We start from the raw sequence: 19888 nt of genomic DNA on the forward strand, positions 1-19888 counted from the left end.
TTTTTTTTTATTTTCAGTTTATAACATGTTACAGAAAGGGCTTCCAGAAGCTTAGGATGCCAACTGAAGCTCATAACAGAGGCAGTGTCTTGGTCTGCCACAAAAATCTCTATATGAAATCACTGACATCCCTTCTCATTAGCTGCCCTGTGTGTAAAAGCATGACAGCCTATGGCCTGCAGACACCGTGGTAAGGACCATGTAAGTACCAAAAAATATTTGACAAATTGTAATATTATAAATGTATTTGAATCTGTGGGCTTTTTTTTCTATTATGAAAAGTATGTCATTATGAGGCTGTAATTTGCTGTCAGATAGTTTGGAGGGAAAGAAAACAGCAACAACAAAAAACAACGAAAGTAAAATAGCTTCCACCATTCTAGATGTAACAGTAATATCTATTTTCAGATTAAATATCAGGAGGAATTTCTTCTAAGAAGGAGTGGTGAGGCCGTGGCACAGGCTGCCCAGGGAGGTGTCACCATACCTGGAGATGTTCAAGAACTGGATGTGGAACTGAGAGGCACAATTAGTGGCATGGCATGGTGGGAGTGGGCTGATAGTTGGACTAGGTGACCTCAGAGGTCTTTCACAACCTAAACAATCCTGTGATTCTGAAAACATTGTTTAATATTTTAATAATGTCCGTTATAAAGGTTAAGTTGCCATCTGACCCTGACTGGTTATCCTAAAATGAGCTGCCATGTCTTCAGTGTCCTCTCATCTGTTAGACTTGAAGTTGGAAAACAGTGTGATTGGCAGTCATTGCCCATACCTTATTTAAGTGGCACTGTCTTGTTTTGTCACCTAGGACCTGAGTGCTTTCCATTTTAATTTTGCAGTGTCATTTATGGAGAGATCCACTGCAATACCCAGTTGCTCTGAACAGGTTTCTTTTCCTTAGAACAGAAACATCAGTGCTGTGTTGGAAAAACAAAATTCTTATCACATCAAATTTTATAGCATTTTCTCTTACAAACACAAGATTGCTGTGTCAACTTTAAAAATTACTGGTTGCTTTGCCAGTGATGTGCCTTTTCTGCTCTAATTGTCCTTATCTGGATTAATCTGGAAGGACAAAAGATGCTGTTTTGGATAAGCAGCTGTTGTGTTATTTTACTTCAGTGATTTTTGTCATTTGAACTTAAGATCTAAGCTTTATCTGTCAACAGGCTGTGACTTCCCAAAGGCTTTGTGCAGTCCTTCTCATGCTCATAGACTTGGAACCATTTCAGAGCAGGTGAGGTGTAATTACTGCGGATGGTTTCTCCTCTGGTGTACTGGAGGTGGTTGCTGTTTACAGTTGCAGTTTGAAGAAGGAAATCGTGCTCCTGTAGATTTCAGGACTATCAGGAAGGATGGTGAGGCAGACCCTGACAAAATCAGTTATACTGAGAAGGCAACCACACCAGAAGGTGCTAGCCACGCTGGAATGCAGGTATGCTAGAATATTTTTGGGGAACTTGTACAGTGTTGGAATTCAGAAGTGTTCATAATCAGAAAGGAATATGGGACATGCACAGCTAAGTTGGGTTGAATCAGGCCCTAGGCAACCTGATCTGTCCTTGCGTGTCCCTGTTCATGGCAGAGGATTTGGGCTAGGTGACCTTTAAATGCCCCTTCCAACTGTAAGGACTCTGTATTTCTATGATCTAAGTCTGATCTAGTGAAGGGATAACATCAAGTTACTGGTTTTATTATTTGTACAAATGCACTCGGAGATCCCATTCTACTGTCATCAAGAAAAGGGCTGATACTATGTATGTATGAGGTGCAATGTATTGAGCATTAAACAGTGAAAAAGTGTTTCAGTTTTCTTTTGAGGTGAATGATTGGACTTACTCAATCACTCGGTTTAAGTCATGGAAAACTAGTGCTCTTATGTGGAGCTTCATACTTGAGTGTTTTGGCTATCAAAAATTCTAATCGTTGAATTATTGGGGGAAACTTGATTTATTCTCATTTGTTTGAAATATTTGGTATTGGGACTTTTGTGTTTTCTTTTGGGGTAGAGGCAGGGCAGAGGGTGGCGTTGATGTATCTGCACTGCATTTTGTTGTGGTGGCATCGAGTTCTCAAAAAGTACCTCAAGTCATCTTGAAACGTCGATGGGTTTACTCTATGATTGATAGAAACAAAGAGATGAATACTTAAGTTTAAAATATATATAGAATAAATATAAAATGAATACCTTGTATTAGTAACTGATATTCCCTAGATGGATGGTCAGCTTACAGCATAGTTTTATATGCTTGTATTTTATGCACACCTCTGGGAAATAAACATGTTAATTACCTAAAACGTGGCTTTTTATTATTTTCAGTACTTTGACACTATTTTGATGACTGTGCTCCAGAAAATAACAGTACCCAGCTGCAGTTGAAGCTGGCTTGCAGAATCAGATTTATTGGCTAGGAAGGGGAGAGAAGTGAGTAGGCTCTCATATCCTATGCAGAAATTGACTGTAAGAGCTCAATTTTCTTAAGAAACAAGACTTGAAATGGAAGATGACATCAGATAGAATATTCTCCTATTCTCCTCTGCTGTTTTTTTATCAATTACCTGGTTAATGTCTGATAGACAGTCTCTGAAATTGATGCTTCTCTGTGCCATCTTCAAATGGTAGTTTGCCAAGAAACAAGCCTGCGTTTGTTTACCAAAGGGAACTTTGAAACATTGATCAGAACATACGGACTTAATTACTGCACTGTCAGTCTCAGATGGGGAAAGTTATGTGGAAAATCTTTTATGGGGAGAAAAGGACATATGCAACGTTTCCTTCTTGGGAATATGTTCTCAGATAGACCTGTCATGAAATTCTTGTTGTGTTTACAGCTGTATATATATGTGGTGTGTTAGTACAGGAGCTTGAAGAGATAAATGCTTTAATGCCATGTATTAATAATGAGTCTGCCAAGAGACTGTTCATAAAATACCTTCTTGTCCACACAAGTAATGGAGAATGCAGTAGTTAATATTATACAATATATATAAGGTCTATATCAAAGGTATTCAGATTGAAATCCTAATTATACAGTATATTCCTTTGGTGTTTTATAGTTAACTGCTGTGTGCTGCTGGTAGCAAAAAGGAATGACAAATTGTAAAAATAATTGGTCAGTTGTATTTTAAAAACAGCTGCTTGGTTGCCTTGGTTTATGTGAAGAAAACCATGGCTTAGTTTTATAGGAAAACATGGCTTGCAAAGAACTCAGTTCTAGTTCTGGAATAATTGTATCATTCAGTTTGATTAAAACAGGCTCTGAGGAACCAGTGTGAAGAGACAGACTTGATGATTGTTGTGCTGCTCAAAGAGATGTTTGTAGGTTCATTAGGAGATAATGGTTTATTTAAACAAACAAAAAAACCATAATAAAACCAAAACAGTAAATATAAGGAATTTGAAGAATTTAGGCATTCAGAAGGTTCTCATTAACAACAATAAAATTAAATAATAATAGCACTGTCTTTCTAATTCTGCATCAGTAATTCCAAATGTTCTGGAGGAGGTTTGGTAAAGCAGAAAAATTTGTTCTGTTATTTCCTCCCATGCATTTTTATTCTGATCAAAATTGAATTTCAAGGAGAGCCTCAGAAAGCTGCCATGTGGATGGATCTTTTGTCATACCGAACTTCAGGCGTTCTTCTAGAAAATTCCTTATTTTAAAAGATAATCATACGTCTTATCGTTTTGTCAGTGACCTCAACAGTAGAAGCTCACCCTACATGCTCTTGAGATAAACAGTTTGTTACCCTCCTACGCAAGGAGGCATGTTACCAGTATCCTGGAAGTACATCAGACTGCCATGTACATCAGTACATCAGTACATCAGTACATCAGACTGCCACATCCTGGTTTTGCAGTTTTAGACGCCAAGCACACACTGCACAGGTTTGTGGAAGTTGCGGCTGTGGAGTCTCCACACTAAAGCAGTGTTTGAAAGCAGAGTTTGGATGGGAATTTTCAGGAACTTTTCTTGATGAGAGTGGTGAGATGCTGGCACGGACTGCTCAGAGAGGTTGTGGATGCTCCGTCCCTGGAGGTGTTCACGACCAGGTTGGATGGGACCCTGGGCAGCCTGGTCTAGTACCAGATCTGGAGGTTGGTGGCCATGCCTGTGGCAGGAGTGTTGGAACTTTTGATGATCCTTGGGTTCTTTTTCAACTCAAACCATTCTATGATTCTATGAGCCCACTACTTTATGAAACAGTGTTGTAGAATAAGACGTTTTCCCACTCCTACGCTTCTTTTGCATATAGTTCTGTAATGTGGTCCTCTACGCTGGGTGGCTTGGAAAAAGAGGAACAATCACATTTCAGTTCCATCTACAGTCTTTCTGTATCTTCTGAAGGATAATGTCCCAACGGTGATGATAGCCCTTCTAGACTACATCAGGGGGATCCTTTTTAAGCATGGCAATCTGCATTTCCAATTTGGGAAACACATATTTATGTATCTTTTTGCAGCCATTGAAATCCAGATCACAGCCAACCACGTAGCTGGGAGCAGTCATAATTTAGTATCTTCACAGGTATTTGTTGAAAGGACATTGGTTTGCTAGTGGACTTAAATGAGCAGAGTTGTTCCTTTCTCACAGGATGGGCATTTGAAACTTTGGGTACTTTGAGGACTTCTGCAATGTAATTTAGGATGAATTGCCATAGTTCTAAAAGCCTCTGATTTCCTTTGTAGTTTTGAGTAGGGCTGGTACTACTCATAACCTGCTTTGCACAGTGTAGCCTAGCAACAAATGGCAACTTGACGTTATTTCAGATTTCTAATGTAGATGTGCTACTGAGTTGAAAGTGGCTGAAGTTTAACTTTGAGTTTTACTCCTATTGTTCGAATACTTGAAAGACCTGTTGCGGATTTCAAACTTTATAATCAGTTCCTGAGGGGATGAACATTGGTCTGAATATCTAAAACTGAGATTGATTTGTATCAACAATTGAAAGCAGCGATGCTCATGGTTTCCCTGTTTGTACCTAAGTGGTGATGCAGGTTTTTTCTGCCTGTTCAAATGGTGCTACTGACAGGCTGGTTTGCTTCTTTATTTTTACCTGCTTTATTGCTGATTATGTGGTTAAACAGCCACATTCCTGCAAATGTTCCACTTTATTGTGTCGGCTCATGTTCAGAAATATTTAGTATTTTTTTTTAATCATTCACAATTCAGGTCATTTTCTCTGTGCTGAAAGTAATAGAATGTAGGTACTGGTTATGTATGCATGAAAACTACAAAATACTTCTGACAGAATCTTACAACAGGAAATCCTAATAGACCAGAACGGAATGATAGGAGATTATAGAGAAAAGCTTCAGAGGCAGTAGTAAACAAACAGGATGGCTGGAAAGAAATGCATTGCTTTATGTGAAATCATACTCATGTCTTACAAATAAGGGAAGAAAGCTTTTTTAGGAAATTCACAGGCCTCAATTGAATGATTTTCCTTTACAAAGAAGTGGAGAGCAAATGGTGCGTACATCTAATGAGAGGTCAAAAACAAGGTGGTCATTAGTAGGAACCCTTGGCTTTTTGCTGCAGCAGCTGAGCGCCTGTGTTTGGTGCAGGGGCTGAGCTGGGAGCTAGAGAGGGTGCTGCTGCCTGTCTGTCTGCTGGCCAGTTGCTGGCTGGGTGCTCTCAGAAGTCTTTGTGCTAATGGATCCTGGAACATGGTTTTGTTCACCTCTTGTAGTCCAGCTGGCCTGTGGTCCATGATGAGTGCTTTACAGCATGGTACATTGCAGCTGAATATTTTCAGTACGTACAGAACATCTCTTACATACAAACATGCAGAGAATATTGTTCCTTGGTCTAACGTTGCTATTTCTGCAGGAACAGTTTCTATTAGCTGTTGACAAATGTTTCACCTATGTACAATTCAGTCGATTCTGCACCCTGGAAATTAATCAATGCCTTTCAGAGCAAAAACCCATGTACAGCTTTTATACCCTGCTCTGCCGTGAATTTGATGTTCATGCTTATAACACAGAACTGAAGTGCTATAGCTCTTGCCACCCTTTGCTCCCATTGCACCTTCCCTCTTGCCAGTGGCTGATGTTTAGGCAAGATGCCCTCCTTATCTGACACTTTCCCAGCCACTGGGCTCTGTGGCTAAATTCCATCTGATCTGTCATGAGTTCCAGCAGTGTTTAATTTCCGAGGAAGCACAAAAAATGAACAGGGAAACAAGTGTAATGCATGGTGTGCTCTCTTTTAGGATGACAGGTGATGGCCTCAGATTGTGCCGGTTGGGGGGTTGGTTATTAGGAACAGTTTCTTGCATCTGCAGCTGAGTTTCTAGACTCCCTCTGCAGTCAGACCTCCAATCTGTGCAGTCTGTGCAGCCCTGCACTGCGACTCAGCTGAGCACCTTCTGGCTATGGAATGTCCTGTGACCCAGACCTACACATAGGATAGGCAAATACATCACAGGGCAGCTGGGAGGCCTTTGTCTTTAACTAGAGTGGCTGCTGAAGACCAGGAAGGCATTTTGGCTGCCCACCAAGGCACTGAGCCACTCTGCCTGCTGCTGTGCGCACAGAATGAACTGGGTTTCTCTGGGGGTGACAGTGGGAGTGCAGACACCTGAACTTCAGTGACTTGTGCTGGAGCTGACTCAGTGTGCCGCCAGGCTCTGAGCTAATCCAATACAGGATACTCTTGCTGGAGGTGTGGAAGCTTTGTGATCTTTTTTCTTTTTTCTTCAGCGCATGCTTACCAGGCAGTGTTTTCTACACATCTGAAGCACAGTTGGCTATCTTGGAGCTTTTTATTTTCCTCTGAATGTACATAAAAGCCCTTCTGTAAAGGAGAATGCAGTTTTCAGAGGCTGAACAGTAGAGCAATGCAGTGATACAGATCTTGTGAGTTACTTTGATTGCTGGATCCGAGCTACCCATATTTGAGAGCTAACCAACCAACACTTAATTCCACAGATTTTTGGGCTAACATGGGCAGTCCTGGGCTGTGGGTTGCCTTCAATTTGATTTGGGTTTTGTCTTGATTATAGATTTGAGCACCAATGAGGGAAGGATGTGTTTGAGATGGAGTGAGCTAGCAGCTTCCCCACCATATTTTGCTGTCTTTGACAGAAGAACTTTTCAAAGCTATCCATAGCCTGCTGCTGAACCTCTAAACAGATGGGCAAATGGCCATCCCTCACGTGTGCATGTGGAGGTTCCAGTGTGTGTCATTAAAAAACCCTGTCTCCCTATTCAGATCTTTCTGAAGCAGAGGTTATTGTAGTTGTAGTCTGGATTCATCTCAAGGCTTTTTTTTTTTCCCTGTATATTTTTTATATAAAGAAATATTCTACTAAAAGATGGAAACTTTTGTAATGTTCTTGATCTTATGGGATCTTATTAATGTAACTTTTCACAAATTCAAAAGCAAGAATAATCTTGCTTCATTTTATTCCTTTCTAAGGTATTTAAATGTTCTTTGGGACTGCGTGATTTTCCTACGTTGGTTGGAGAAATGCAGATTTAAAAAGAAAAATCTTTCTTTAGCCCAGTAATACAGATTCTCTTCTCTGTTATCAATTCGCCTTTCTGATTTTCCTTTTGTTGGCAAAATTTTGTGTTTTAACAAGCAGAAGTTTCAAGGCAGGCCTGGCTGCTTTGTTCCTATGGAAACAGAAGACTGTCTTCAAACAAACCGAGTTGCTGTGGCAACACAGGTGCATACAGAGGTGTGCTGAGGCAGTGAGGGGCCATCCTCTTGAACTGTGGAAGCCAGTGCTGGATGCCCCAGGAGGGATAAAAGGGTTCCCTGGGAGCACTGAACTTTAAAAAGGCCAAACGTACCTCCAAGCCCCAGCTTGTGTCTTGTTATGCTTTTGACCATGAGGTGTTCTATTCTGTTACCTTTTGTCACTTCTCAGTAGATCTATTAAATCTGTCAGTGATGAGTGGCCATGAAGAAGTTAGAAAGTTGTTCTTATTTTTAAGTCAGCTCGCAAATATTTGTAATCAAAACACATGTGATGGCAGTTTTAGTATGAGATGCTGGAGAGCAGCCCCGTTGAAAGAGATTTGAGGGTTCTGGTTGACAGCGAGTTGAACGTGAGCCAGCTACACAGCTGCCCTGGCAGCCTGAAGGGCCAACTGTGCCCTGTGGTGCACCAGGTCCAGTACTGCCAGCAGGTGAGAGGAGACATTGTGCTCTACACTGTGTGACCTCACTTCCAGCACTGGGTACAAATTGGGTGCCACAGTGCAAAAAGGACTTACAACCATTAGAGGGCATCCAAAGGAGAGCTCCAAAGAAGGAGAAGGGTCTAAGGACAAGGTGTATGAGAAGCATCAGGTTGTGGATTAGAAAAAGGTTCTTCACCAAAGAAAGTGGTCAGGCAGTTGACACAGTCCGAAGCTTCTGGAATTCAAGAAGCATCTGGACAGTGTTCTCAGACATAGGGTCTGAATGTTGGGTGATCCTGTATGGAGCCAGGAGTTGGATTCAAGCAGCTGATCCTTGTGGCTCCCTTCCAATTTGGGTTGATCTGTGATTCTGTGGCAGTCCTGCGTGTATTTGTAGGCATAAAACAAGGTCCTGTTGGAAATATTTTCTCCTCTTTAAAGTAAAAAAAGAAAAAAATCCATGTAAAATATGTAGAGATGATGTGGGTAAGATGTAATCATAGCACAGTATAGCAAGTAAAAGGAAAAGTCTGACTCATTTGTTGAAAGCTTTATATACCCACCCGGAAGGAAATGTCAGGGAGGGTTGTAGCAAAGCAGCAACTGCATACTGTGCAACCTGGCTGGGCTGTTAGTCATGCAAGAGGAGCTTTTTGTCATGCATATTTAAAACCAGATAGATTTGTTGAAGCACTGTATGATGAAAAAGTTCTCCTTGTGGAGTCAGAAGAAATGCCTGCCTCCTTCCCTTTGAAGATACAAAAGCTGGTAGATGACTGAGCAGCTGTGGGCTGGCAGAGGGAGTGAGCATCCTGCTGCCCCTTCCTGCCTTGCTGGCCTCTACTTTTAGCCCTGTTCTCCTTGACCAAGTCTTGAGTGGCACTGGCACAGACAAACACAAAATTTGGGATATCAGCTCCAATAAGGATAAAGCATCACTTTAGAAAGGAGTCATCTGCTTCAGTTTATGTTGTGATAAGTTCACCTTGAATTACTACAAGCAAATGTGGGTAGGAAAGGCGACAATAGTGCTGCCAGGTGCGTGCTCTGGGGTGCCATAAAGGATGTAGGAGTTACAGCTCTAAATGTGAGGCATTTAGGAGATGAAAGGAAGCAAATTGTGACCAGGAAGTTTGTAATTTAGGGATTTAGGTTAACTTCAAAATGGGAAAAGCCTTTACTGTATTGAATGGTTTATGCTGTAAGTGATTAAAGGCACAGATACCCTTACACCGCTGGGAGGAGAGAGTAAAAACAGTGTATCAAATATAACTGTGCTTTAAATTTTTGCAACAAGGCTTCTGAAAAACAGGAACCTTTAAGTAGTAGGTGCCTAAGTGTGGAGGGTGTAAGCCAACTCTAAGTGGCAGCTGAGTGCTACAGTGCCCATCAGATGAGTAATTGCAATTGCGCCTAAAGGAGCAGCCATATCCTATATCTGTTAAGGGCTGAGCTGATACAGAAGTGTATCCAATGCCTCTGGTAGCTCAGATTGGAGGAGGGGTTTGCCCTCCCCATATCACAGCCACTGGGAGATTTATGAAAGGCAGTCTTTCCCTACACCCCAGCCGAGGTCTTTCAGCAAGATGGATGAGTAAAAGCGGAGCAGGTTCAATCCAAACAAAGTGTTTGAATAACTATTTTCAATCCATTTATAGTCCTGTCAAGATTCCTGTGCCATTCCTCCTGCAGCAAGCATGTCTATTAGTGGGACTTCTCTCATACACTTGTTAAATAGACAGTGTTTTTCCTTGCTGTGAAATTATTTTCCTGTGCAGAATATCAAAAACGGAAGTCTTGAATAATAGATATCCTGAGTGGAAGGGTTTCTATGCAGGCATTGGGCTACATGTTCTTAAAGCAGAGAAATAAGCTTAATAATTTAATGTTTTCCTTATTTTTCTCCTCACAAACTGCACAAAACTTGCCATCAGTGCTCCAGTTTACATGGCAAGCTACTGCAGGGTCCTCCTTTTGCAGGACACCGGTGCTGCTTTGGAAGCAAGATTTTCACTGAGCTTGAGCTTGGATTGAAATAATTTCTTACACTTGATACATCTCTCTAAAAACTGCCCTTAGCAGGGTGTTTGTTCAGACGATCACAGCTGTGTCCTGCAGAACCACCCATGGTCAATGAACAGGGAAATTCTGTATGGAATAACATACCTAACATGCCTAAGCAGTAAGTTTGGCAAATTATTTTTTGGACTTACTGCTTATACACCACTTTGTCCAGCGAGACTGATTGCTGGTTTAGCTTACCTCATCAGTACTGATGTCCCTATTTCTCCACCCGCTCCCTCCACTTTAAAGACTCCAGCCACCTGCTGTGCACAGACATAGCTTAGTGCTCTATGGCACTATATGTTCATGTGTGTCTGTCTGTGCCATTACTGCTATCATCACCCCCCTTGGTAACATCTTCTCTGTGCCACTCAGCTCTCCTTCCTTCTCTCAAACAGAGCAACTGATGGCTGTAATCAGCTAAGATCCCAGTTCTATTTCAGTTGTAAAGTTGGTGCGCCCTCAGTTTTTCCTATTTCTGTTTGTCTAATAGGAAAAATAGCATCTCCCAGCAAACCATGTCTTAAGAATTAAAAAATAAGCCAACCTATTACTGAATATTGAGAACACGGTGACTTGTCTGTGTAAGGAAGAGATTTGCCAATCTCTCTTGATAATGAAGATGTAACTTGTCTTGGTAAGCACCTGAATTGTTCCCTTGCATTCTGACAGAAAAATAAGAGTAAGAATAGTAATGAAATGTCAGTATGTACCTATGGCTACAGGGGAGCTTTTCCCAGCACTACGCTGTTGCTTTAGAAAATGATTTCTTAAACTTTCTTGACTAATGAGGATCTGATGGGAAAGCCGATGGGTTGAGATCAAATTTTTATGGAGTCTATTTCTGATTATCTTTATGACTACTTCAGAGTCACAACAAAGAAGGACTGAGCACGTCTCCCTTTTCATTGTCAGAAGTGAGAAGCGCCCACGACTCCTCCGTATAACTGCATCTTTTTCAATTAGGAAAACCTTCTGCTGTGAAGGTGTCTTGGGGCACCTTAGGAGAGAATACAGCTGGGACATGACACGGGTGGTCTGCTCATCACCTGGGATGACACTTGTTTTAGATGCTCCTCTCTGGGGTTATCAAGTCAACGGAAAAATGTTGCGCTGAGTGAAACAGGACACTGACAAGCCTGGAGTATGTCTCAGGTGGGCGAACCCCTACAGGAAGAACACATAATGCAATTTATGTCTGTATTCTGTGCACAGTTGCACTGCTAATGACACACAGTGGTGTTCTTGGCACTCCAGGCAACTTCCGAAGTACAAGTTGTGTTTGCTTTTATTTCCTCTTCTGCTGACGGCTGTTGTGGCAGAGTTGGCAAATAAATTCTGTTTACCCGAGGGAGTAACAAGGGCAAGGTGAGTTCAGAATTTGTATTCTTCTAATCCAAGCTGTGTGCACTGAAACCTGAAGAGTGAAATTATAATCAATAAATAATGATTGCATACTTCTTTTTAATTTGGTGGAATCTCTTCTTTGCAAAGCCAGTAAGAGCTAATCTAATTCGAAGCAGGGTGACAATACTTAGGAATTGTGCAGAGGGATGTGCACACAACCTGAATGCTAGAAGAGGAGCTGACAGAGCTGGATCCATAAAATAAGGGTTACCTAGGGATTTCTCCTAGTGTGTGCTGCTTGATAGGGGAGCGTGTGCTTCACAAGGGATGAATCCATCACACACGACAGAAGTGTCTCTACAGCAACACACTGGAGGTGACCAATCTGCAGCTGTAGGAAGTTCCCTCCTGATTCGGACCGAGCTCTGTACATGCACAGCTCAGCGTGCATTGAGGTAGGAGAACAGTGCTTACCTTGCTCTGCTGGGGCTATCCAACCCCACTATTCTGTAAGGGCACAAATGTCTTCCTCTGTCACCCTATCTACATGCTTGCCTTGTCAATCCGGATACTGTTTCCTCACAAAGTGGAAAATTGCACATTAGGTCCTGGTGCACCTTACTGGAAGGCCAACAGTTTGACAGAATAGGACCCGCTATCCTGTCAGTGGACTTGCACCAGCACCTTTGGGAATGGGCCCCATGCAAAAATAGTAGGAATAGAGTAGGAAGGAGATAGGTTGGTCTCTTGGGAAGAGGGCCCTCAAAAACAGTCCTAGGGCTTTATCTAATGCTTCCTAAGATTGCTCCTGTTGGCCCAAAGAAGACTCTAGATGCTGTTGCTCAGCAAAGCTGGCAGTTCAGTTTGTGCTTGAAATGAGTGCTAAATGAGAGTTCTCTAGGGCAGCTGAGAAGGAATTGCTCTGTATGAAGGAAGATGAGACTGGCCCACACTTGTTTGGTAGTGTTTTTTCAAGTGTTTTCAGATCCTGGTCGCACATGGTTTCAGCCCGTGTTTCTTGTACCTCAACAGAAACTTTGTTCTTGTGCTCTTGGAAAAGTAAATTGAGAATAATTGGCTTGGTTCTATGTCCACTAGTCATCCATCTCTCTGGAACTAAAAATGATGCTTTCGTCTGTAAGGCTCAGTAGGTAAGCACACTAATTTTGGTGGATCTTTTTCAGAGAAACACTGTTGACTCTATATGTTTGTGCTGGCACTGAATGTACTTGCCAGCCTGTCTGGCAGATAGCCTGATGCAACAAGGATTGCTGAAGTGCACTTAGCTAAGTTTGACATAGGTTCTTCCGGATCAGTCACAAAAATACTGCCCGTTGTCATGTTACTGGTTTGGGGTAATTTCATGTGTTGGACAGGGGCAAAAAATGCTGCATTTCTTCTCCTCTTCCATCTCAACCTTCACTGGAGTGAATGAATGACAGCATAACAGGGAATAAAGATACTGAGGAAAGCATGAACTTGACACAAATGGCAATTGCAGAGTGCCTCCGAGCATTTATTGAAAGGATGCCAAGCTCAAAAACCAGAGAAAAGAGCTGAGAAAAACGTAAATGCTTTGACCAGTGGATGTTAGTCCACAAGGGGGTTTAAAGACAGGAATATAAAACCCTAAGAAGTGTTTTTAAAATACAATGAAATTGGCTTGTAATTCTGTAATGTGCCTGGGTGGATCAAGGGGTGGTGTCAAATGTTAGCTTCATTGCTCCTTCAGTTTCCATACGCCTGGGTTCAGCCTCAAAGGCATAATCTCTTGCTGTTGTCTGGGCTTGCAAAGGACTGATTTGATGAACGTATAAACATATGTCGTCTCCCTCATCTCTTCCCACTGGGGAAAATCATTTTTGGTCTGGCAGAATTTATTCAAATGTCAGATTTGTTTGAAACCTTCCTTGTTTCTTTTTTAAGTCTGGCATTTTTTCTTGTCTAGGTTGTTCTTGAAAACAAATATTAAAGTCGATTTGTAATAAAAAATAACCTCATCTGTGGAAAATCATCTGTTCTGTGTAATTACTGCAGGTGCTGTCAGAGTGGTATAATTTCAGTCTTTTTATTTAGTGGAAGAAATGGAGCTAATAATTATAAGCACTCCTGTTATTTAGGAAGTACGCTACTCGAAATGATTTCAGCTTTTTGATGGCAAGTGATTTCTCTCACCCCAAGGAGCATTTCAGAACATCCACACAACCACCTGCATGAACCCCAGGAGGAGAAGGTATAGGACCTTCCTTTCAGCTGTGGTGCAGGTAGGTGCAGGGATCTGAGTCCTGTATGCACTATTTGCAGAAAACAGTCCTTATAGAATGGTCTAGGATGGAAGGGATCTTAAAGGTCATCTATCATCTTCTAAAAGTGAGTCTCCGAGCGCACTGAGATCGTAGTCAACTCTGTTCAGCTACAGAAGAGGCAGTCAGCAGCTACAGCCCTGGTAAGGTGCAGCTGGGCAGAGAGATGGGAGATTTCTTCCTCTAGAATCTTCCACTTTACCTTTAAACTGGTTCTCCAACATTCTATTTTATTGCTTCTAAGAAAAAAAACCTATTTATTAAAAGTTCTGGAAGTCAAGTTAAGTACTTCGTGTCCCCTTTCTGCCTACACTGTTTTTTGTCTCGCTTAATTGCATCTGTGTTTCTGCAGGAGGTGAGATTCCAAGTGTCTTTACTCTGCAGTGCAGTCACAGCTCCCAGAAAGCTGTCTTATGTTTATTCCCACTACTCTGCATGACTGACTGTGCTGCAGTCCTGTCTCTCAGTAAGTACTTAACAGCTCAAACCTGTTAAGACTTCAGTAATGCTGCTCTTTGCTTCTATAGCCTGCTGCCACAGCTTTATCACTGGTACCATGCACCACCCACTGTCTAATAACAGGTTTCGCTCTTAGGTATGTAAGAGTCTTTATGAAACATCTGGTAAATAAGAGTATTTGGCTGGTATCAGGACGTTTTCTGTTGAAAGACCAGCTTGATATTTGTATTTAAATGGCTATATTCAACAAGCAGATGAGGGGACAACTGCTGGTTGTTAAATTCAACAGATCTTTGTGAATGAAGCTAGTAGCTCAAAAGCCAAAAATGTAAAATTTAAGTATCTGGGTTAGACTTGTCTCTGGTGGGGCAGGCAAATAGGATGGTTTGCTCTTAAAACAGCAAAAGTTTAAGGGAACAGCAGCAGCTTTTTGTTTATAACTCAACTTAAGAAAAAATTTCCCTCGCACTGGGAAGGGGAAATTGTAAACCACATCATTTCCTGTTCCATGCTAAGTGTTACAATATCTTTAACTGCACTACTTTCTCCCTTCTGAGAAGGAAGACTGAAAGAATCATAGAATGGCTTGGGTTGGAAGGGAACTCAAGGATCATGAGGCTCCAACCCTCTACCACAGGCAGGGCCACCATATTTGATACTAGACCAGGCTGCCCAGGGCCCCATCCAACCTGACCTTGACCACTTCCAGGGATGGAGCATCAAAACCCCTCAGTTAAGCATGTTGTAGGAAAGGAAGTTTTCCCATCCCTATATATGTGCTCTCTTCACCCCCCCCTCCCCCCCCCCCAGATAGTATTGTTGTTTTGCCTTCAAACAAAAGCAACAATGAACAGACAGGTGTTCTATCTTTATATGTATCTGGGGCTGATGGAAAGGTGAGAGAAGTTATTCACCTTCCTTAACAATCTAGAAGCCAATTCTAAGTGTTCAGCTAACCTCTGCTTACACTTAAAGGACAAGAGATGGGAAAGGGGCTCCTGCAGAGCGTGTCTCACTCAATTGCAGAAGCATTTCCTCTAGGTAGGTGTGAAGACCCATGTTTCCCTGCACTTTCCCTAGAGAGAAAAACTGGATGAGCCATGCAACTGATTACATAACCATAGGACCTAGATCAACTCATTGAAGAACACAGAAGTGTTACTGCTTGCTAAGCTCCCATCAGCATTTGAGAAACTTAATCTTAGAATAATATGTGCTTCAAAATTGAATTTTGCATTTATATTTAATTCAGTATTTCATTCTCCTCTTTGACCTTTATTAGGATGAGAGAGCAAATCAGAAGTCAGAGGCACCCAGTATGGAGCACAGTGGGCTGACCAGGACTCACGTGTGAGATCTTCTGGGTGACTAATGTTAAAAAGCATCCTTATAGTAGACTCCCCATAAAATAAAAATCATCTACCAAGGGGAGAAAATTAAGCCAGTTAGACACACATTCATACACTGCATACAACCCTTCTCTTGCCCCTAATATTCTGCCTGCGCACTAAGTTGACCAGAAGTCATTTGGCTATGATAATGTAAGACAGCAGCTCCAAAAGTAATGCTTGCTGTTTTATTACTTTGGCCCTCAATGTCAGAGGCAGATGCTGGGGTATGGCAATAGAGGTGAAACTTCCTGCTAGTGTTATGTTCAATTTTGCTGCTGTGTGACAGATGTCAGCAGAGGGGCAGGTTGACAAAATGGCACCTGGCATGGGCATGCGTGTGAAGCTGTGTTGTGGTAATGGCCAGGAAAGATGGATAAAAGGTTGCTGAAGCTGGGAAGTACAATGTGTGCTAAGCACTAAATACCTGGAGAGTGAAGAGAGAAAGCAAGTCAGAAAATACACGATAGGTGGAGCCATAAATAAATTTAATCAGACAGACAGTGAAAGCCATAACAAATTTAAAATAAGATAGAAATGGATGAAATGAAAGTGCCGAGAGGCTGGAAATGGAATACAGAGAAACTGATAGATTAAAATTACCTTTATGTAAAAACGACGCCACAGGGGAAAGAACTTATCATTGTATTTGAGGGGAGGAAAAAAAATAGAGAGATCTCTCCATACTCCCTCATTCAGCATGCTGTTTGGCCCAGTTTCTTCAAAGCACAGAGGAAAATGATCTGTAGCTACAATGTGTGTGGTTATGTGAGCCTCATATTAAACTTTCCTGTGGAACTCTCCCACTGCTGTGGCAGTGGAGCAGATAAGGTACTGGGGAACAGATTTGAAGTGTCTTGCTTAAGATTTCAGTGGCTGAGCCGAAACCATGTGGCTCACAAGGGCGTTCTTTCTCTCTCCTGCCTGACAGGCCTACACACTGGCATTATTGGACTGGCCATCCCAAAGCTAAGCATATGTACTTGTGCCCATTAGTTTTCTGGAGCTCTGTGTCTTTTATCAGTGGCAGATGTTTTGTACTATATTTGTAATGGTAAGACCCAATCTAGTAGGAGTTGATTGTCTTAACTGGTGATTTATTTATTTTATTATTTATACATGCTAGGGATTAGTATAGCATCAAATGCTACGGAGGTCATTGGCTGTTAGGTGTGAAATGAGTTACCTCTGGGACAGGTAAGTGTTGCAGTCATACTGGTATGGCTCTGGGTCAGGAATAATGAGCCTTGAAGAGATGTGGCTAATGAATGAGCTTAATGCCACTCATGCACAATCCTGGGGAGATTAACTAGCACTACATGTAATTACCATTGTAATAGGTGCTGTCTGAAATATGCTCACAATAGGCACGGCAAACAATGATAGAGGGCTCATAGCTCAGGATCAAAACTGTTAGCTTCTCTATTCTTTCTAGTTATTTCACTTATCAGTCATGTACAACCAGAGCTTAAAACTCTCACAGCTTGACTTGAAGAGGAAGCTGCCATTTCAATACAGCCATCTTGATGGTGAAAGTTCAAATGAGGATTTGACAGGCTCAGCAAAGTATTCATAGTCCGAAAAGATTCTTAAGGGAGTTTGAGGCAACACTTCAGTTGTGAGAATAAATGTCACAGAATCACAGAATTATAGGGGTTGGAAGGGACCTCTAGAGATCATCAAGTCCAACCCCCCAATGTCAGTGACTTCAATGACTTCATGTCAGTCAATGACTTCAATGACTTCAAGTCATGTCAGTGACTTCAATGACTTCAAATCTAAGCTATCTAGATTTCCTGAAACATCAGTCTTGGCCGGCAGTAAGGGCAGCAACGTATGCCAGCATTTGGATGAGAGAGAATGAAAGGATAGTTTGTCTGCCTTCAAAGTCTCCAAGGTTTTCTTAATCATAAGACAGTGTTAGTATCTTTAGCTTTATGTCAAGCTTTTGTGCCCTTGTGTCAAGTTTTATGTTAAAAACAAAGCAACCAAGGAAACAAAGAACAGAATCTCATCAGCTTAATTTGGTGTTGCTTAACTCTCTGTTCTTGGATGTCAGGGTTTTTACTCAGTGTTGTACTCAAGCTCAGAGAACACAGTCCCTTTTCATTATCATTGTAGCAGACTTATTAAAAGATAATTACTTATTCACTGGGAACTTGAATTGTAAGAACAATTCAAGGATTTTATCTGTTTCATTTTCAGTCCCTCTCATGCAATCCAAAGACTATTCTTCCTCAAAGATGTATGAAAGGAGGAAGAAGTTAATAATAAGTTCATGCTGGAGAGAAGCACCTCAACAGCAATTGTGTCTTTCAGGAGGAGACTTCAGGCATATAGTTTCCACCCACTCTGATCATTAAACCAGCACTGTGAATAGTTTCACAGTTGTATCCCCATCAGGTTGATGCCAATTTATGACTGTTATGTTCTTTTAAGTACTAAAATCTCATTTTCTTTTCATGAATACAGATAAGGTCTTTTAGTTTTATTATGAGGTGTGTAGTATGATTCTGTAAATCTTCCTGTTGTTTATATTATTTCAGCTGTTTGAACTTCAATCCCTTCTCACAAACCAGCTCAACACGAGAATTAGCCTATTACGCATATCTCTGAAGGATTTTTCGTGTTTGACAGCCTACATGTATTTGCATTCTATTTGTGGCTTAGTCTTTTAAACCTCGCACTTGGCTATTGTGTGCTCTTGTGGGGTTCTGGATGTTATTTTACTCCTCCTTGGGAATAGCTGTGAACGTGTTTGTCTAAAATACAGAGGGCTGAATTGTTCTTGAACCTTGTGGCATCTCCCTCTATCCATTCTTTTCCATTCTGTTAAGTTCCAGTTTAGAACAAGTTGCCATTGAGCACCTCAGAAACAGCATTGACTTAGAAACACAGAAATGGTGCTTTTATTTGCTCTGGCAAAATCCATGAACTGTATTTGACCTAAATGACCTGAACAGAAGTGGTTTTTCCATATCCAAGAAAGATCTTGGATGGACACAAAGTCTTCCTGTTGGACTAACAGATTTCATACTTGCATAGTCTCTTACAAAAAAAAACAAAAAAAAAACCAAACCAGCGATACATCAACTGAAATAGGGCTGCTTGCTACCTGTTGCATAGGAAAGTTTTCAAACCTTTAGGGCAAACTTTTCTAAACTGTGTAATAATATTTATACAGTTGGATGAGTGCAGTGCTAAATCGTCAGAGGAGAAAGGCCTGCAGGTTAGCAAGTTAGGTCTATGACGGGAGCTGCCTTTTTCAAAGGAGCAGGAACAAATACTCCCCACTTAGTTACAGGTTAAAAGTTCTGACTTTCTGCCCTTGTATTGACCAGCAGGATCCTTACATTTTTCGTGCCTGTTCTCTGTGCTCTTCTTTTGACAAGATCGCTTGGCCCTTGGTGCACTCTGGTTTCCATCACGCAAAAGACAAAACATTGTAGTCCTCTCTCTGGCACAGTAGGCAGCTTAAAAATACTCTGCAGAACTCAAGAGTCAGATCTGAGCCTGTACAAAAATCTGAAGCCTTCAGACTTCAGCATGTACTTAAATATTAAAAACTGTTTCGGAGAACTATCCTTGTCCAAGCTGAAAGATTATTTCTTTGAAGAAATGTGACTCACAAGGATTAGAGGCTAAAACCCCTATCGCTGTGGAAGAATATCAGAAGTTTTACCAAAGGAAACTTCCAAAAGCTGAAGGTGGCTAAAAGTCAAGACGTTATATTTGGAATGCAGTGAGTTATGGTATTGTATCAGATGGGGATTTAAAATTATTATTATTATTATTTTTAACAGCAAAGCTGTTAGAAAGCAAAATTTCCATTGGAGGTGAAATGAGGTATGAATTCTAAAGTTATGTTTGATATTTTAAATGCCAAAAATAAATGAAAACTGTTAGCATTTTAGGAGTCCCTATCAATCACTTTGAAGCAGGGAGGTAATTTCTTCCCCTCAAGGGCTGTTTCTTTCTTTATAGATGCTGATTCACTTTTGGTCACATATATTTTTTTCATGCACCTGCCAGTAGAGTCCTGGATCACAACTGCACGTAAGCAGGGTTTGCTTTTGTAATACAGAAGCAGTACTTGAGGACCTCCCCCAAAATATATATTTCCTTCTTAAATGAATGTAATCTTTGCAGTTCCTGCTCATAGTGTCTGTATTGCTTGTGTTGGC

General features: G+C 41.3%; 1 protein-coding gene across 1 annotated transcript in view; it reads left to right on the plus strand.

The window, feature by feature from the left end:
* The first annotated feature begins 183 nt into the window (after nucleotides 1–183).
* MRAP2 (melanocortin 2 receptor accessory protein 2) overlaps nucleotides 184–19888 on the plus strand; it is a 41493-nt gene continuing 21788 nt past the window's right edge. Inside the window, exon 1 of the mRNA XM_072333201.1 lies at nucleotides 184–1438. The gene's annotated coding sequence lies outside the window, so the exon portion shown is untranslated. The remainder of the gene's footprint in view (nucleotides 1439–19888) is intronic.

The sequence above is a fragment of the Excalfactoria chinensis genome, chromosome 3, assembly GCF_039878825.1.
Source record: "Excalfactoria chinensis isolate bCotChi1 chromosome 3, bCotChi1.hap2, whole genome shotgun sequence".
Taxonomy (NCBI): domain Eukaryota; kingdom Metazoa; phylum Chordata; class Aves; order Galliformes; family Phasianidae; genus Excalfactoria; species Excalfactoria chinensis.